This window comes from Triturus cristatus, chromosome 4_2 (genome assembly GCF_964204655.1).
Source record: "Triturus cristatus chromosome 4_2, aTriCri1.1, whole genome shotgun sequence".
Taxonomy (NCBI): Eukaryota; Metazoa; Chordata; class Amphibia; order Caudata; family Salamandridae; genus Triturus; species Triturus cristatus.
Window position 1 is genome coordinate 413867845 of NC_140586.1, and position 15874 is coordinate 413883718.

The 15874-nt window shown below is 41.9% G+C and overlaps 13 non-coding genes across 13 annotated transcripts; 7 read left to right on the forward strand and 6 right to left on the reverse strand.

The window, feature by feature from the left end:
* The first annotated feature begins 992 nt into the window (after positions 1 to 992).
* TRNAT-AGU (transfer RNA threonine (anticodon AGU)) lies at positions 993 to 1066 on the forward strand. The gene has a single exon. It is a non-coding gene; the product is annotated as a tRNA-Thr (tRNA).
* A 551-nt stretch (positions 1067 to 1617) lies between these two features.
* On the reverse strand, positions 1618 to 1699 carry TRNAS-UGA (transfer RNA serine (anticodon UGA)). Its single transcript has one exon. It is a non-coding gene; the product is annotated as a tRNA-Ser (tRNA).
* Positions 1700 to 3121: 1422 nt separating this feature from the next.
* Positions 3122 to 3195, forward strand: TRNAT-AGU (transfer RNA threonine (anticodon AGU)). Its single transcript has one exon. It is a non-coding gene; the product is annotated as a tRNA-Thr (tRNA).
* A 551-nt stretch (positions 3196 to 3746) lies between these two features.
* Positions 3747 to 3828, reverse strand: TRNAS-UGA (transfer RNA serine (anticodon UGA)). The gene has a single exon. It is a non-coding gene; the product is annotated as a tRNA-Ser (tRNA).
* A 1423-nt stretch (positions 3829 to 5251) lies between these two features.
* Positions 5252 to 5325, forward strand: TRNAT-AGU (transfer RNA threonine (anticodon AGU)). The gene has a single exon. It is a non-coding gene; the product is annotated as a tRNA-Thr (tRNA).
* Positions 5326 to 5877: 552 nt separating this feature from the next.
* Positions 5878 to 5959, reverse strand: TRNAS-UGA (transfer RNA serine (anticodon UGA)). Its single transcript has one exon. It is a non-coding gene; the product is annotated as a tRNA-Ser (tRNA).
* A 1423-nt stretch (positions 5960 to 7382) lies between these two features.
* TRNAT-AGU (transfer RNA threonine (anticodon AGU)) lies at positions 7383 to 7456 on the forward strand. Its single transcript has one exon. It is a non-coding gene; the product is annotated as a tRNA-Thr (tRNA).
* A 551-nt stretch (positions 7457 to 8007) lies between these two features.
* Positions 8008 to 8089, reverse strand: TRNAS-UGA (transfer RNA serine (anticodon UGA)). The gene has a single exon. It is a non-coding gene; the product is annotated as a tRNA-Ser (tRNA).
* A 1423-nt stretch (positions 8090 to 9512) lies between these two features.
* TRNAT-AGU (transfer RNA threonine (anticodon AGU)) lies at positions 9513 to 9586 on the forward strand. Its single transcript has one exon. It is a non-coding gene; the product is annotated as a tRNA-Thr (tRNA).
* A 552-nt stretch (positions 9587 to 10138) lies between these two features.
* TRNAS-UGA (transfer RNA serine (anticodon UGA)) lies at positions 10139 to 10220 on the reverse strand. The gene has a single exon. It is a non-coding gene; the product is annotated as a tRNA-Ser (tRNA).
* Positions 10221 to 11643: 1423 nt separating this feature from the next.
* On the forward strand, positions 11644 to 11717 carry TRNAT-AGU (transfer RNA threonine (anticodon AGU)). Its single transcript has one exon. It is a non-coding gene; the product is annotated as a tRNA-Thr (tRNA).
* A 552-nt stretch (positions 11718 to 12269) lies between these two features.
* TRNAS-UGA (transfer RNA serine (anticodon UGA)) lies at positions 12270 to 12351 on the reverse strand. Its single transcript has one exon. It is a non-coding gene; the product is annotated as a tRNA-Ser (tRNA).
* Positions 12352 to 13774: 1423 nt separating this feature from the next.
* Positions 13775 to 13848, forward strand: TRNAS-AGA (transfer RNA serine (anticodon AGA)). Its single transcript has one exon. It is a non-coding gene; the product is annotated as a tRNA-Ser (tRNA).
* Positions 13849 to 15874: the final 2026 nt, after the last annotated feature.

Genomic DNA, 15874 nt, shown 5'->3' on the forward strand with positions numbered 1-15874 from the left:
GGGGAGTGATGGTCGTGCAGCTCTTGTTATTGAAGCACGTTCAGTGCAGCTCATTAAATACTATCTGTGTTCTTTGGTGATGCTCCCCGGTGTGTGCGAATTGGTGCAGGATTATTGGAGCGCTTCAATGTCTTGGCCTGAAACTATGATGGGTCAGCAATGGCCTGTCTGTCTGTCTATTCAATGTCTCTGTGTACAGTCACTGCCTCTTCAGTTTCAATAGAACTCCTTTAGTATCACATTATGCTTTGGCCGGTTTGGTCAGTTGGTTAGAGCATGGTGCTAGTAACACCAAGGCTGTGAGTTCGATCTCCGTACGGGCAACACCTTTACCATAAAGTAGAAAAGAAATCCATTAAAAAACAAGGCTATAAAAACACCATATAGGGTTGTTGTTTATTCTGGTAATTTACTGAGCTCTGGTGGCTGATGTTTGGACCAGGACCAGGGTGAGTATTGCTATAGCCATGTAAAGGGCACTGCGGGCTATCAGCCCTCCTTGCTGTGATACCCGCCTCTGCCAAGTTTTCTTGGGTCTCTCAAAGTGCACTTTGTGAAGCGCTGTTTGAACATGGACGCGTCACTTAGGTGACACTTTCTCTCCGTGAGTTGCGGTTCCTCTGTTTCTTGGTGGGATGTCCAGAGGCCACGAGAGGTGAAGGAAAGAGCACATGGGTAATGTAGGCATCAGGAATGATCTTGTGTATATTGGTGACCTTTAAATAATTGTAATCTGGTTTAGTTTAACGAATGCATTGAGCCCCTGGCCCATCAGTGTAAAACTTTAGAAAATAAATACAGATACGTACGTATAATGATATTCGTTTTTCATGACCCTCTTTGTAATATTTCCATCTTAATATCAGATTTTTCTTCTCCATTTCCTTTCGGTAGCAGCTGAAAAATATCAAATCTTTCAAGACAGAAAAATATGCAGGGCCTCACAGTGACACCAGGACAGAAGGTACAGTGGTGAGTCGTGAAACAGAGTAGGTGCTGTGGCTTAGTTGGTTAAAGCACCTGTCTAGTAAACAGGAGATCCTGAGTTCGAATCTCAGCAGTACCTTTTGTTTTACACAACCTCATAGAAGACGTACTGTTAGATAATAGACTCATTCTTTGTAAACCCAGTTGGTCCTATTATATTTAGGGCTCCCGGTTTTATGGTGTTTATTTTTTTGACATTTCCGTCTGTATTTATCCATATTTAATTTGTTGTCAACTTTATCTGTATTCATCCATATTTATTATGGGTTTTGTGAGAAAAATAAAGCTGAAACTGGTATATTTCCATATTTATTTAACCAATAAATATGCAGCCATGCTTTAATGTCTGCCAGGTGTTAGTGATATGAACAAATGCAGAAGATACATCAATTCACTTATATGAGAGTATGCGCATTTCAGTATCAGTTTGGTTTTGTGAAGTGAAAAGATGTTTTTAAGCTGCACTGCCATCAAAGTACAACATGGGAAGCAGTAATGCAAGCTTCAAACAACAGGTGCAGCACACTTAGCACAAGAGTAGCAAAGACACAATTATGCGGATATGCAGATGGTTACGAACCACATAATTAGTTTCCACGTCAAAATGTAATGACATAATAAAAAGGAAAGCGTAGTCAGCAGGATTCGAAACTGCGCGGTAAGACACCAATGGATTTCAAGTCCATCGCCTTAACCACTCGGCCACGACTACACCTTTCAAGATGTGCACTCACTCATAAATAAGCTGTAATGTGGTCTATAGTATGGGTAAAAGATGTTAGTTAATGAAGGGAAGGCGCAGACAATATTGAGCACATAATCTTCTTTATAAGGTTATAAACTGTGTTCTCTGGAGAATCACAGAAGAAGGCGCAGCAAGGGTCCAGTTCTATGAAAGTGAAGGGAGGGGCAGGTATGAGAGATTGGGTAAGGAGTACAGAGAAAAAGGTACAGGAAGTGAAGGGTTAAGGATTGAGAGCCCAGTGAGTGACAATGTGTGGTATGGATTAAGCTTGGGTGTGAGATGAACCTGCATAGCATTGAGCATGCGAGTGCTACCAAGCCTAGACCAGTACCTTTCTGGATGAGTGTGGCAGATGGGAGGGTCTGCGGATGATTCTTGCCTTCAATCCATCTTTTCTGGGGAGTGATGGTCGTGCAGCTCTTGTTATTGAAGCACGTTCAGTGCAGCTCATTAAATACTATCTGTGTTCTTTGGTGATGCTCCCCGGTGTGTGCGAATTGGTGCAGGATTATTGGAGCGCTTCAATGTCTTGGCCTGAAACTATGATGGGTCAGCAATGGCCTGTCTGTCTGTCTATTCAATGTCTCTGTGTACAGTCACTGCCTCTTCAGTTTCAATAGAACTCCTTTAGTATCACATTATGCTTTGGCCGGTTAGGTCAGTTGGTTAGAGCATGGTGCTAGTAACACCAAGGCTGTGAGTTCGATCTCCGTACGGGCAACACCTTTTCCATAAAGTAGAAAAGAAATCCATTAAAAAACAAGGCTATAAAAACACCATATAGGGTTGTTGTTTATTCTGGTAATTTACTGAGCTCTGGTGGCTGATGTTTGGACCAGGACCAGGGTGAGTATTGCTATAGCCATGTAAAGGGCACTGCGGGCTATCAGCCCTCCTTGCGTGATACCCGCCTCTGCCAAGTTTTCTTGGGTCTCTCAAAGTGCACTTTGTGAAGCGCTGTTTGAACATGGACGCGTCACTTAGGTGACACTTTCTCTCCGTGAGTTGCAGTTCCTCTGCTTCTTGGTGGGATGTCCAGAGGCCACGAGAGGTGAAGGAAAGAGCACATGGGTAATGTAGGCATCAGGAATGATCTTGTGTATATTGGTGACCTTTAAATAATTGTAATCTGGTTTAGTTTAATGTATGCATTGAGCCCCTGGCCCATCAGTGTAAAACTTTAGAAAATAAATACAGATACGTACGTATAATGATATTAGTTTTTCATGACCCTCTTTGTAATATTTCCATCTTAATATCAGATTTTTCTTCTCCATTTTCTTTTCGGTAGCAGCTGAAAAATATCAAATCTTTCAAGACAGAAAAATATGCAGGGCCTCACAGTGACACCAGGACAGAAGGTACAGTGGTGAGTCGTGAAACAGAGTAGGTGCTGTGGCTTAGTTGGTTAAAGCACCTGTCTAGTAAACAGGAGATCCTGAGTTCGAATCTCAGCAGTACCTTTTGTTTTACACAACCTCATAGAAGAGGTACTGTTAGATAATAGACTCATTCTTTGTAAACCCAGTTGGTCCTATTATATTTAGGGCTCCCGGTTTTATGGTGTTTATTTTTTTGACATTTCCGTCTGTATTTATCCATATTTAATTTGTTGTCAACTTTATCTGTATTCATCCATATTTATTATGGGTTTTGTGAGAAAAATAAAGCTGAAACTGGTATATTTCCATATTTATTTAACCAATAAATATGCAGCCATGCTTTAATGTCTGCCAGGTGTTAGTGATATGAACAAATGCAGAAGATACATCAATCCACTTACATGAGAGTATGCGCATTTCAGTATCAGTTTGGTTTTGTGAAGTGAAAAGATGTTTTTAAGCTGCACTGCCATCAAAGTACAACATGGGAAGCAGTAATGCAAGCTTCAAACAACAGGTGCAGCACACTTAGCACAAGAGTAGCAAAGACACAATTATGCGGATATGCAGATGGTTACGAACCACATAATTAGTTTCCACGTCAAAATGTAATGACATAATAAAAAGGAACGCGTAGTCGGCAGGATTCGAAACTGCGCGGTGAGACATCAATGGATTTCAAGTCCATCGCCTTAACCACTCGGCCACGACTACACCTTTCAAGATGTGCACTCACTCATAAATAAGCTGTAATGTGGTCTATAGTATGGGTAAAAGATGTTAGTTAATGAAGAGAAGGCGCAGACAATATTGAGCACATAATCTTCTTTATAAGGTTATAAACTGTGTTCTCTGGAGATTCACAGAAGAAGGCGCAGCAAGGGTCCAGTTCTATGAAAGTGAAGGGAGGGGCAGGTATGAGAGATTGGGTAAGGAGTACAGAGAAAAAGGTACAGGAAGTGAAGGGTTAAGGATTGAGAGCCCAGTGAGTGACAGTGTGTGGTATGGATTAAGCTTGGGTGTGAGATGAACCTGCATAGCATTGAGCATGCGAGTGCTACCAAGCCGAGACCAGTACCTTTCTGGATGAGTGTGGCAGATGGGAGGGTCTGCGGATGATTCTTGCCTTCAATCCATCTTTTCTGGGGAGTGATGGTCGTGCAGCTCTTGTTATTGAAGCACGTTCAGTGCAGCTCATTAAATACTATCTGTGTTCTTTGGTGATGCTCCCCGGTGTGTGCGAATTGGTGCAGGATTATTGGAGCGCTTCAATGTCTTGGCCTGAAACTATGATGGGTCAGCAATGGCCTGTCTGTCTGTCTATTCAATGTCTCTGTGTACAGTCACTGCCTCTTCAGTTTCAATAGAACTCCTTTAGTATCACATTATGCTTTGGCCGGTTAGGTCAGTTGGTTAGAGCATGGTGCTAGTAACACCAAGGCTGTGAGTTCGATCTCCGTACGGGCAACACCTTTTCCATAAAGTAGAAAAGAAATACATTAAAAAACAAGGCTATAAAAACACCATATAGGGTTGTTGTTTATTCTGGTAATTTACTGAGCTCTGGTGGCTGATGTTTGGACCAGGACCAGGGTGAGTATTGCTATAGCCATGTAAAGGGCACTGCGGGCTATCAGCCCTCCTTGCTGTGATACCCGCCTCTGCCAAGTTTTCTTGGGTCTCTCAAAGTGCACTTTGTGAAGCGCTGTTTGAACATGGACGCGTCACTTAGGTGACACTTTCTCTCCGTGAGTTGCGGTTCCTCTGCTTCTTGGTGGGATGTCCAGAGGCCACGAGAGGTGAAGGAAAGAGCACATGGGTAATGTAGGCATCAGGAATGATCTTGTGTATATTGGTGACCTTTAAATAATTGTAATCTGGTTTAGTTTAACGAATGCATTGAGCCCCTGGCCCATCAGTGTAAAACTTTAGAAAATAAATACAGATACGTACGTATAATGATATTAGTTTTTCATGACCCTCTTTGTAATATTTCCATCTTAATATCAGATTTTTCTTCTCCATTTTCTTTTCGGTAGCAGCTGAAAAATATCAAATCTTTCAAGACAGAAAAATATGCAGGGCCTCACAGTGACACCAGGACAGAAGGTACAGTGGTGAGTCATGAAACAGAGTAGGTGCTGTGGCTTAGTTGGTTAAAGCGCCTGTCTAGTAAACAGGAGATCCTGAGTTCGAATCTCAGCAGTACTTTTTGTTTTACACAACCTCATAGCAGAGGTACTGTTAGGTAATAGACTCATTCTTTGTAAACCCAGTTGGTCCTATTATATTTAGGGCTCCCGGTTTTATGGTGTTTATTTTTTTGACATTTCCGTCTGTATTTATCCATATTTAATTTGTTGTCAACTTTATCTGTATTCATCCATATTTATTATGGGTTTTGTGAGAAAAATAAAGCTGAAACTGGTATATTTCCATATTTATTTAACCAATAAATATGCAGCCATGCTTTAATGTCTGCCAGGTGTTAGTGATATGAACAAATGCAGAAGATAAATCAATTCACTTATATGAGAGTATGCGCATTTCAGTATCAGTTTAGTTTTTATGAAGTGAAAAGATGTTTTTAAGCTGCACTGCCATCAAAGTACAACATGGGAAGCAGTAATGCAAGCTTCAAACAACAGGTGCAGCACACTTAGCACAAGAGTAGCAAAGACACAATTATGCGGATATGCAGATGTTTACGAACCACATAATTAGTTTCCACGTCAAAATGTAATGACATAATAAAAAGGAACGCGTAGTCGGTAGGACTCGAACCTGCGCGGGGAGACCCCAATGAATTTCAAGTCCATCGCCTTAACCACTCGGCCACGACTACACCTTTCAAGATGTGCACTCACTCATAAATAAGCTGTAATGTGGTCTATAGTATGGGTAAAAGATGTTAGTTAATGAAGGGAAGGCGCAGACAATATTGAGCACATAATCTTCTTTATAAGGTTATAAACTGTGTTCTCTGGAGAATCACAGAAGAAGGCGCAGCAAGGGTCCAGTTCTATGAAAGTGAAGGGAGGGGCAGGTATGAGAGATTGGGTAAGGAGTACAGAGAAAAAGGTACAGGAAGTGAAGGGTTAAGGATTGAGAGCCCAGTGAGTGACAGTGTGTGGTATGGATTAAGCTCGGGTGTGAGATGAACCTGCATAGCATTGAGCATGCGAGTGCTACCAAGCCGAGACCAGTACCTTTCTGGATGAGTGTGGCAGATGGGAGGGTCTGCGGATGATTCTTGCCTTCAATCCATCTTTTCTGGGGAGTGATGGTCGTGCAGCTCTTGTTATTGAAGCACGTTCAGTGCAGCTCATTAAATACTATCTGTGTTCTTTGGTGATGCTCCCCGGTGTGTGCGAATTGGTGCAGGATTATTGGAGCGCTTCAATGTCTTGGCCTGAAACTATGATGGGTCAGCAATGGCCTGTCTGTCTGTCTATTCAATGTCTCTGTGTACAGTCACTGCCTCTTCAGTTTCAATAGAACTCCTTTAGTATCACATTATGCTTTGGCCGGTTAGGTCAGTTGGTTAGAGCATGGTGCTAGTAACACCAAGGCTGTGAGTTCGATCTCCGTACGGGCAACACCTTTTCCATAAAGTAGAAAAGAAATACATTAAAAAACAAGGCTATAAAAACACCATATAGGGTTGTTGTTTATTCTGGTAATTTACTGAGCTCTGGTGGCTGATGTTTGGACCAGGACCAGGGTGAGTATTGCTATAGCCATGTAAAGGGCACTGCGGGCTATCAGCCCTCCTTGCTGTGATACCCGCCTCTGCCAAGTTTTCTTGGGTCTCTCAAAGTGCACTTTGTGAAGCGCTGTTTGAACATGGACGCGTCACTTAGGTGACACTTTCTCTCCGTGAGTTGCGGTTCCTCTGCTTCTTGGTGGGATGTCCAGAGGCCACGAGAGGTGAAGGAAAGAGCACATGGGTAATGTAGGCATCAGGAATGATCTTGTGTATATTGGTGACCTTTAAATGATTGTAATCTGGTTTCGTTTAACGAATGCATTGAGCCCCTGGCCCATCAGTGTAAAACTTTAGAAAATAAATACAGATACGTACGTATAATGATATTAGTTTTTCATGACCCTCTTTGTAATATTTCCATCTTAATATCAGATTTTTCTTCTCCATTTTCTTTTCGGTAGCAGCTGAAAAATATCACATCTTTCAAGACAGAAAAATATGCAGGGCCTCACAGTGACACCAGGACAGAAGGTACAGTGGTGAGTCGTGAAACAGAGTAGGTGCTGTGGCTTAGTTGGTTAAAGCGCCTGTCTAGTGAACAGGAGATCCTGAGTTCAAATCTCAGCAGTACCTTTTGTTTTACACAACCTCATAGAAGACGTACTGTTAGATAATAGACTCATTCTTTGTAAACCCAGTTGGTCCTATTATATTTAGGGCTCCCGGTTTTATGGTGTTTATTTTTTTGACATTTCCGTCTGTATTTATCCATATTTAATTTGTTGTCAACTTTATCTGTATTCATCCATATTTATTATGGGTTTTGTGAGAAAAATAAAGCTGAAACTGGTATATTTCCATATTTATTTAACCAATAAATATGCAGCCATGCTTTAATGTCTGCCAGGTGTTAGTGATATGAACAAATGCAGAAGATACATCAATTCACTTATATGAGAGTATGCGCATTTCAGTATCAGTTTGGTTTTGTGAAGTGAAAAGATGTTTTTAAGCTGCACTGCCATCAAAGTACAACATGGGAAGCAGTAATGCAAGCTTCAAACAACAGGTGCAGCACACTTAGCACAAGAGTAGCAAAGACACAATTATGCGGATATGCAGATGGTTACGAACCACATAATTAGTTTCCACGTCAAAATGTAATGACATAATAAAAAGGAAAGCGTAGTCGGCAATATTCGAAACTGCGCGGTAAGACACCAATGGATTTCAAGTCCATCGCCTTAACCCCTCGGCCACGACTACAGCTTTCAAGATGTGCACTCACTCATAAATAAGCTGTAATGTGGTCTATAGTATGGGTAAAAGATGTTAGTTAATGAAGGGAAGGCGCAGACAATATTGAGCACATAATCTTCTTTATAAGGTTATAAACTGTGTTCTCTGGAGAATCACAGAAGAAGGCGCAGCAAGGGTCCAGTTCTATGAAAGTGAAGGGAGGGGCAGGTATGAGAGATTGGGTAAGGAGTACAGAGAAAAAGGTACAGGAAGTGAAGGGTTAAGGATTGAGAGCCCAGTGAGTGACAATGTGTGGTATGGATTAAGCTCGGGTGTGAGATGAACCTGCATAGCATTGAGCATGCGAGTGCTACCAAGCCGAGACCAGTACCTTTCTGGATGAGTGTGGCAGATGGGAGGGTCTGCGGATGATTCTTGCCTTCAATCCATCTTTTCTGGGGAGTGATGGTCGTGCAGCTCTTGTTATTGAAGCACGTTCAGTGCAGCTCATTAAATACTACCTGTGTTCTTTGGTGATGCTTCCCGGTGTGTGCGAATTGGTGCAGGATTATTGGAGCGCTTCAATGTCTTGGCCTGAAACTATGATGGGTCAGCAATGGCCTGTCTGTCTGTCTATTCAATGTCTCTGTGTACAGTCACTGCCTCTTCAGTTTCAATAGAACTCCTTTAGTATCACATTGTGCTTTGGACGGTTAGGTCAGTTGGTTAGAGCATGGTGCTAGTAACACCAAGGCTGTGAGTTCGATCTCCGTACGGGCAACACCTTTTCCATAAAGTAGAAAAGAAATCCATTAAAAAACAAGGCTATAAAAACACCATATAGGGTTGTTGTTTATTCTGGTAATTTACTGAGCTCTGGTGGCTGATGTTTGGACCAGGACCAGGGTGAGTATTGCTATAGCCATGTAAAGGGCACTGCGGGCTATCAGCCCTCCTTGCTGTGAAACCCGCCTCTGCCAAGTTTTCTTGGGTCTCTCAAAGTGCACTTTGTGAAGCGCTGTTTGAACATGGACGCGTCACTGAGGTGACACTTTCTCTCGGTGAGTTGCGGTTCCTCTGCTTCTTGGTGGGATGTCCAGAGGTCACGAGAGGTGAAGGAAAGAGCACATGGGTAATGTAGGCATCAGGAATGATCTTGTGTATATTGGTGACCTTTAAATAATTGTAATCTGGTTTAGTTTAACGAATGCATTGAGCCCCTGGCCCATCAGTGTAAAACTTTAGAAAATAAATACAGATACGTACGTATAATGATATTAGTTTTTCATGACCCTCTTTGTAATATTTCCATCTTAATATCAGATTTTTCTTCTCCATTTTCTTTTCGGTAGCAGCTGAAAAATATCAAATCTTTCAAGACAGAAAAATATGCAGGGCCTCACAGTGACACCAGGACAGAAGGTACAGTGGTGAGTCATGAAACAGAGTAGGTGCTGTGGCTTAGTTGGTTAAAGCGCCTGTCTAGTAAACAGGAGATCCTGAGTTCGAATCTCAGCAGTACTTTTTGTTTTACACAACCTCATAGCAGAGGTACTGTTAGGTAATAGACTCATTCTTTGTAAACCCAGTTGGTCCTATTATATTTAGGGCTCCCGGTTTTATGGTGTTTATTTTTTTGACATTTCCGTCTGTATTTATCCATATTTAATTTGTTGTCAACTTTATCTGTATTCATCCATATTTATTATGGGTTTTGTGAGAAAAATAAGGCTGAAACTGGTATATTTCCATATTTATTTAACCAATAAATATGCAGCCATGCTTTAATGTCTGCCAGGTGTTAGTGATATGAACAAATGCAGAAGATAAATCAATTCACTTATATGAGAGTATGCGCATTTCAGTATCAGTTTAGTTTTTATGAAGTGAAAAGATGTTTTTAAGCTGCACTGCCATCAAAGTACAACATGGGAAGCAGTAATGCAAGCTTCAAACAACAGGTGCAGCACACTTAGCACAAGAGTAGCAAAGACACAATTATGCGGATATGCAGATGTTTACGAACCACATAATTAGTTTCCACGTCAAAATGTAATGACATAATAAAAAGGAACGCGTAGTCGGCAGAACTCGAACCTGCTCGGGGAGACCCCAATGAATTTCAAGTCCATCACCTTAACCACTCGGCCACGACTACACCTTTCAAGATGTGCACTCACTCATAAATAAGCTGTAATGTGGTCTATAGTATGGGTAAAAGATGTTAGTTAATGAAGGGAAGGCGCAGACAATATTGAGCACATAATCTTCTTTATAAGGTTATAAACTGTGTTCTCTGGAGAATCACAGAAGAAGGCGCAGCAAGGGTCCAGTTCTATGAAAGTGAAGGGAGGGGCAGGTATGAGAGATTGGGTAAGGAGTACAGAGAAAAAGGAACAGGAAGTGAAGGGTTAAGGATTGAGAGCCCAGTGAGTGACAATGTGTGGTATGGATTAAGCTCGGGTGTGAGATGAACCTGCATAGCATTGAGCATGCGAGTGCTACCAAGCCGAGACCAGTACCTTTCTGGATGAGTGTGGCAGATGGGAGGGTCTGCGGATGATTCTTGCCTTCAATCCATCTTTTCTGGGGAGTGATGGTCGTGCAGCTCTTGTTATTGAAGCACGTTCAGTGCAGCTCATTAAATACTATCTGTGTTCTTTGGTGATGCTTCCCGGTGTGTGCGAATTGGTGCAGGATTATTGGAGCGCTTCAATGTCTTGGCCTGAAACTATGATGGGTCAGCAATGGCCTGTCTGTCTGTCTATTCAATGTCTCTGTGTACAGTCACTGCCTCTTCAGTTTCAATAGAACTCCTTTAGTATCACATTGTGCTTTGGACGGTTAGGTCAGTTGGTTAGAGCATGGTGCTAGTAACACCAAGGCTGTGAGTTCGATCTCCGTACGGGCAACACCTTTTCCATAAAGTAGAAAAGAAATCCATTAAAAAACAAGGCTATAAAAACACCATATAGGGTTGTTGTTTATTCTGGTAATTTACTGAGCTCTGGTGGCTGATGTTTGGACCAGGACCAGGGTGAGTATTGCTATAGCCATGTAAAGGGCACTGCGGGCTATCAGCCCTCCTTGCTGTGAAACCCGCCTCTGCCAAGTTTTCTTGGGTCTCTCAAAGTGCACTTTGTGAAGCGCTGTTTGAACATGGACGCGTCACTGAGGTGACACTTTCTCTCGGTGAGTTGCGGTTCCTCTGCTTCTTGGTGGGATGTCCAGAGGTCACGAGAGGTGAAGGAAAGAGCACATGGGTAATGTAGGCATCAGGAATGATCTTGTGTATATTGGTGACCTTTAAATAATTGTAATCTGGTTTAGTTTAACGAATGCATTGAGCCCCTGGCCCATCAGTGTAAAACTTTAGAAAATAAATACAGATACGTACGTATAATGATATTAGTTTTTCATGACCCTCTTTGTAATATTTCCATCTTAATATCAGATTTTTCTTCTCCATTTTCTTTTTGGTAGCAGCTGAAAAATATCAAATCTTTCAAGACAGAAAAATATGCAGGGCCTCACAGTGACACCAGGACAGAAGGTACAGTGGTGAGTCATGAAACAGAGTAGGTGCTGTGGCTTAGTTGGTTAAAGCGCCTGTCTAGTAAACAGGAGATCCTGAGTTCGAATCTCAGCAGTACTTTTTGTTTTACACAACCTCATAGCAGAGGTACTGTTAGATAATAGACTCATTCTTTGTAAACCCAGTTGGTCCTATTATATTTAGGGCTCCCGGTTTTATGGTGTTTATTTTTTTGACATTTCCGTCTGTATTTATCCATATTTAATTTGTTGTCAACTTTATCTGTATTCATCCATATTTATTATGGGTTTTGTGAGAAAAATAAAGCTGAAACTGGTATATTTCCATATTTATTTAACCAATAAATATGCAGCCATGCTTTAATGTCTGCCAGGTGTTAGTGATATGAACAAATGCAGAAGATAAATCAATTCACTTATATGAGAGTATGCGCATTTCAGTATCAGTTTAGTTTTTATGAAGTGAAAAGATGTTTTTAAGCTGCACTGCCATCAAAGTACAACATGGGAAGCAGTAATGCAAGCTTCAAACAACAGGTGCAGCACACTTAGCACAAGAGTAGCAAAGACACAATTATGCGGATATGCAGATGTTTACGAACCACATAATTAGTTTCCACGTCAAAATGTAATGACATAATAAAAAGGAACGCGTAGTCGGCAGGACTCGAACCTGCTCGGGGAGACCCCAATGAATTTCAAGTCCATCGCCTTAACCACTCGGCCACGACTACACCTTTCAAGATGTGCACTCACTCATAAATAAGCTGTAATGTGGTCTATAGTATGGGTAAAAGATGTTAGTTAATGAAGGGAAGGCGCAGACAATATTGAGCACATAATCTTCTTTATAAGGTTATAAACTGTGTTCTCTGGAGAATCACAGAAGAAGGCGCAGCAAGGGTCCAGTTCTATGAAAGTGAAGGGAGGGGCAGGTATGAGAGATTGGGTAAGGAGTACAGAGAAAAAGGTACAGGAAGTGAAGGGTTAAGGATTGAGAGCCCAGTGAGTGACAGTGTGTGGTATGGATTAAGCTCGGGTGTGAGATGAACCTGCATAGCATTGAGCATGCGAGTGCTACCAAGCCGAGACCAGTACCTTTCTGGATGAGTGTGGCAGATGGGAGGGTCTGCGGATGATTCTTGCCTTCAATCCATCTTTTCTGGGGAGTGATGGTCGTGCAGCTCTTGTTATTGAAGCACGTTCAGTGCAGCTCATTAAATACTATCTGTGTTCTTTGGTGATGCTCCCCGGTGTGTGCGAATTGGTGCAGGATTATTGGAGCGCTTCAATGTCTTGGCCTGAAACTATGATGGGTCAGCAATGGCCTGTCTGTCTGTCTATTCAATGTCTCTGTGTACAGTCACTGCCTCTTCAGTTTCAATAGAACTCCTTTAGTATCACATCGTGGTTTGGACGGTTAGGTCAGTTGGTTAGAGCATGGTGCTAGTAACACCAAGGCCGTGAGTTCGATCTCCGTACGGGCAACACCTTTTCCATAAAGTAGAAAAGAAATCCATTAAAAAACAAGGCTATAAAAACACCATATAGGGTTGTTGTTTATTCTGGTAATTTACTGAGCTCTGGTGGCTGATGTTTGGACCAGGACCAGGGTGAGTATTGCTATAGCCATGTAAAGGGCACTGCGGGCTATCAACCCTCCTTGCTGTGAAACCCGCCTCTGCCAAGTTTTCTTGGGTCTCTCAAAGTGCACTTTTTGAAGCGCTGTTTGAACATGGACGCGTCACTGAGGTGACACTTTCTCTCCGTGAGTTGCGGTTCCTCTGCTTCTTGGTGGGATGTCCAGAGGTCACGAGAGGTGAAGGAAAGAGCACATGGGTAATGTAGGCATCAGGAATGATCTTGTGTATATTGGTGACCTTTAAATAATTGTAATCTGGTTTAGTTTAACGAATGCATTGAGCCCCTGGTCCATCAGTGTAAAACTTTAGAAAATAAATACAGATACGTACGTATAATGATATTAGTTTTTCATGACCCTCTTTGTAATATTTCCATCTTAATATCAGATTTTTCTTCTCCATTTTCTTTTCGGTAGCAGCTGAAAAATATCAAATCTTTGAAGACAGAAAAATATGCAGGGCCTCACAGTGACACCAGGACAGAAGGTACAGTGGTGAGTCGTGAAACAGAGTAGGTGCTGTGGCTTAGTTGGTTAAAGCGCCTGTCTAGAAAACAGGAGATCCTGAGTTCGAATCTCAGCAGTACCTTTTGTTTTACACAACCTCATAGCAGAGGTACTGTTAGATAATAGACTCATTCTTTGTAAACCCAGTTGGTCCTATTATATTTAGGGCTCCCGGTTTTATGGTGTTTATTTTTTTGACATTTCCGTCTGTATTTATCCATATTTAATTTGTTGTCAACTTTATCTGTATTCATCCATATTTATTATGGGTTTTGTGAGAAAAATAAAGCTGAAACTGGTATATTTCCATATTTATTTAACCAATAAATATGCAGCCATGCTTTAATGTCTGCCAGGTGTTAGTGATATGAACAAATGCAGAAGATAAATCAATTCACTTATATGAGAGTATGCGCATTTCAGTATCAGTTTAGTTTTTATGAAGTGAAAAGATGTTTTTAAGCTGCACTGCCATCAAAGTACAACATGGGAAGCAGTAATGCAAGCTTCAAACAACAGGTGCAGCACACTTAGCACAAGAGTAGCAAAGACACAATTATGCGGATATGCAGATGTTTACGAACCACATAATTAGTTTCCACGTCAAAATGTAATGACATAATAAAAAGGAACGCGTAGTCGGCAGGATTCGAACCTGCGCGGAGAGACCCCAATGGATTTAAAGTCCATCGCCTTAACCACTCGGCCACGACTACACCTTTCAAGATGTGCACTCACTCATAAATAAGCTGTAATGTGGTCTATAGTATGGGTAAAAGATGTTAGTTAATGAAGGGAAGGCGCAGACAATATTGAGCACATAATCTTCTTTATAAGGTTATAAACTGTGTTCTCTGGAGAATCACAGAAGAAGGCGCAGCAAGGGTCTAGTTCTATGAAAGTGAAGGTAGGGGCAGGTATGAGAGATTGGGTAAGGAGTACAGAGAAAAAGGTACAGGAAGTGAAGGGTTAAGGATTGAGAGCCCAGTGAGTGACAGTGTGTGGTATGGATTAAGCTTGGGTGTGAGATGAACCTGCATAGCATTGAGCATGCGAGTGCTACCAAGCCGAGACCAGTACCTTTCTGGATGAGTGTGGCAGATGGGAGGGTCTGAGGATGATTCTTGCCTTCAATCCATCTTTTCTGGGGAGTGATGGTCGTGCAGCTCTTGTTATTGAAGCACGTTCAGTGCAGCTCATTAAATACTATCTGTGTTCTTTGGTGATGCTCCCCGGTGTGTGCGAATTGGTGCAGGATTATTGGAGCGCTTCAATGTCTTGGCCTGAAACTATGATGGGTCAGCAATGGCCTGTCTGTCTGTCTATTCAATGTCTCTGTGTACAGTCACTGCCTCTTCAGTTTCAATAGAACTCCTTTAGTATCACATTATGCTTTGGCCGGTTAGGTCAGTTGGTTAGAGCATGGTGCTAGTAACACCAAGGCTGTGAGTTCGATCTCCGTATGGGCAACACCTTTTCCATAAAGTAGAAAAGAAATCCATTAAAAAACAAGGCTATAAAAACACCATATAGGGTTGTTGTTTATTCTGGTAATTTACTGAGCTCTGGTGGCTGATGTTTGGACCAGGACCAGGGTGAGTATTGCTATAGCCATGTAAAGGGCACTGCGGGCTATCAGCCCTCCTTGCTGTGATACCCGCCTCTGCCAAGTTTTCTTGGGTCTCTCAAAGTGCACTTTGTGAAGCGCTGTTTGAACATGGACGCGTCACTTAGGTGACACTTTCTCTCCGTGAGTTGCGGTTCCTCTGCTTCTTGGTGGGATGTCCAGAGGCCACGAGAGGTGAAGGAAAGAGCACATGGGTAATGTAGGCATCAGGAATGATCTTGTGTATATTGGTGACCTTTAAATAATTGTAATCTGGTTTAGTTTAACGAATGCATTGAGCCCCTGGCCCATCAGTGTAAAACTTTAGAAAATAAATACAGATACGTACGTATAATGATATTAGTTTTTCATGACCCTCTTTGTAATATTTCCATCTTAATATCAGATTTTTCTTCTCCATTTTCTTTTCGGTAGCAGCTGAAAAATATCAAATCTTTCAAGACAGAAAAATATGCAGGGCCTCACAGTGACACCAGGACAG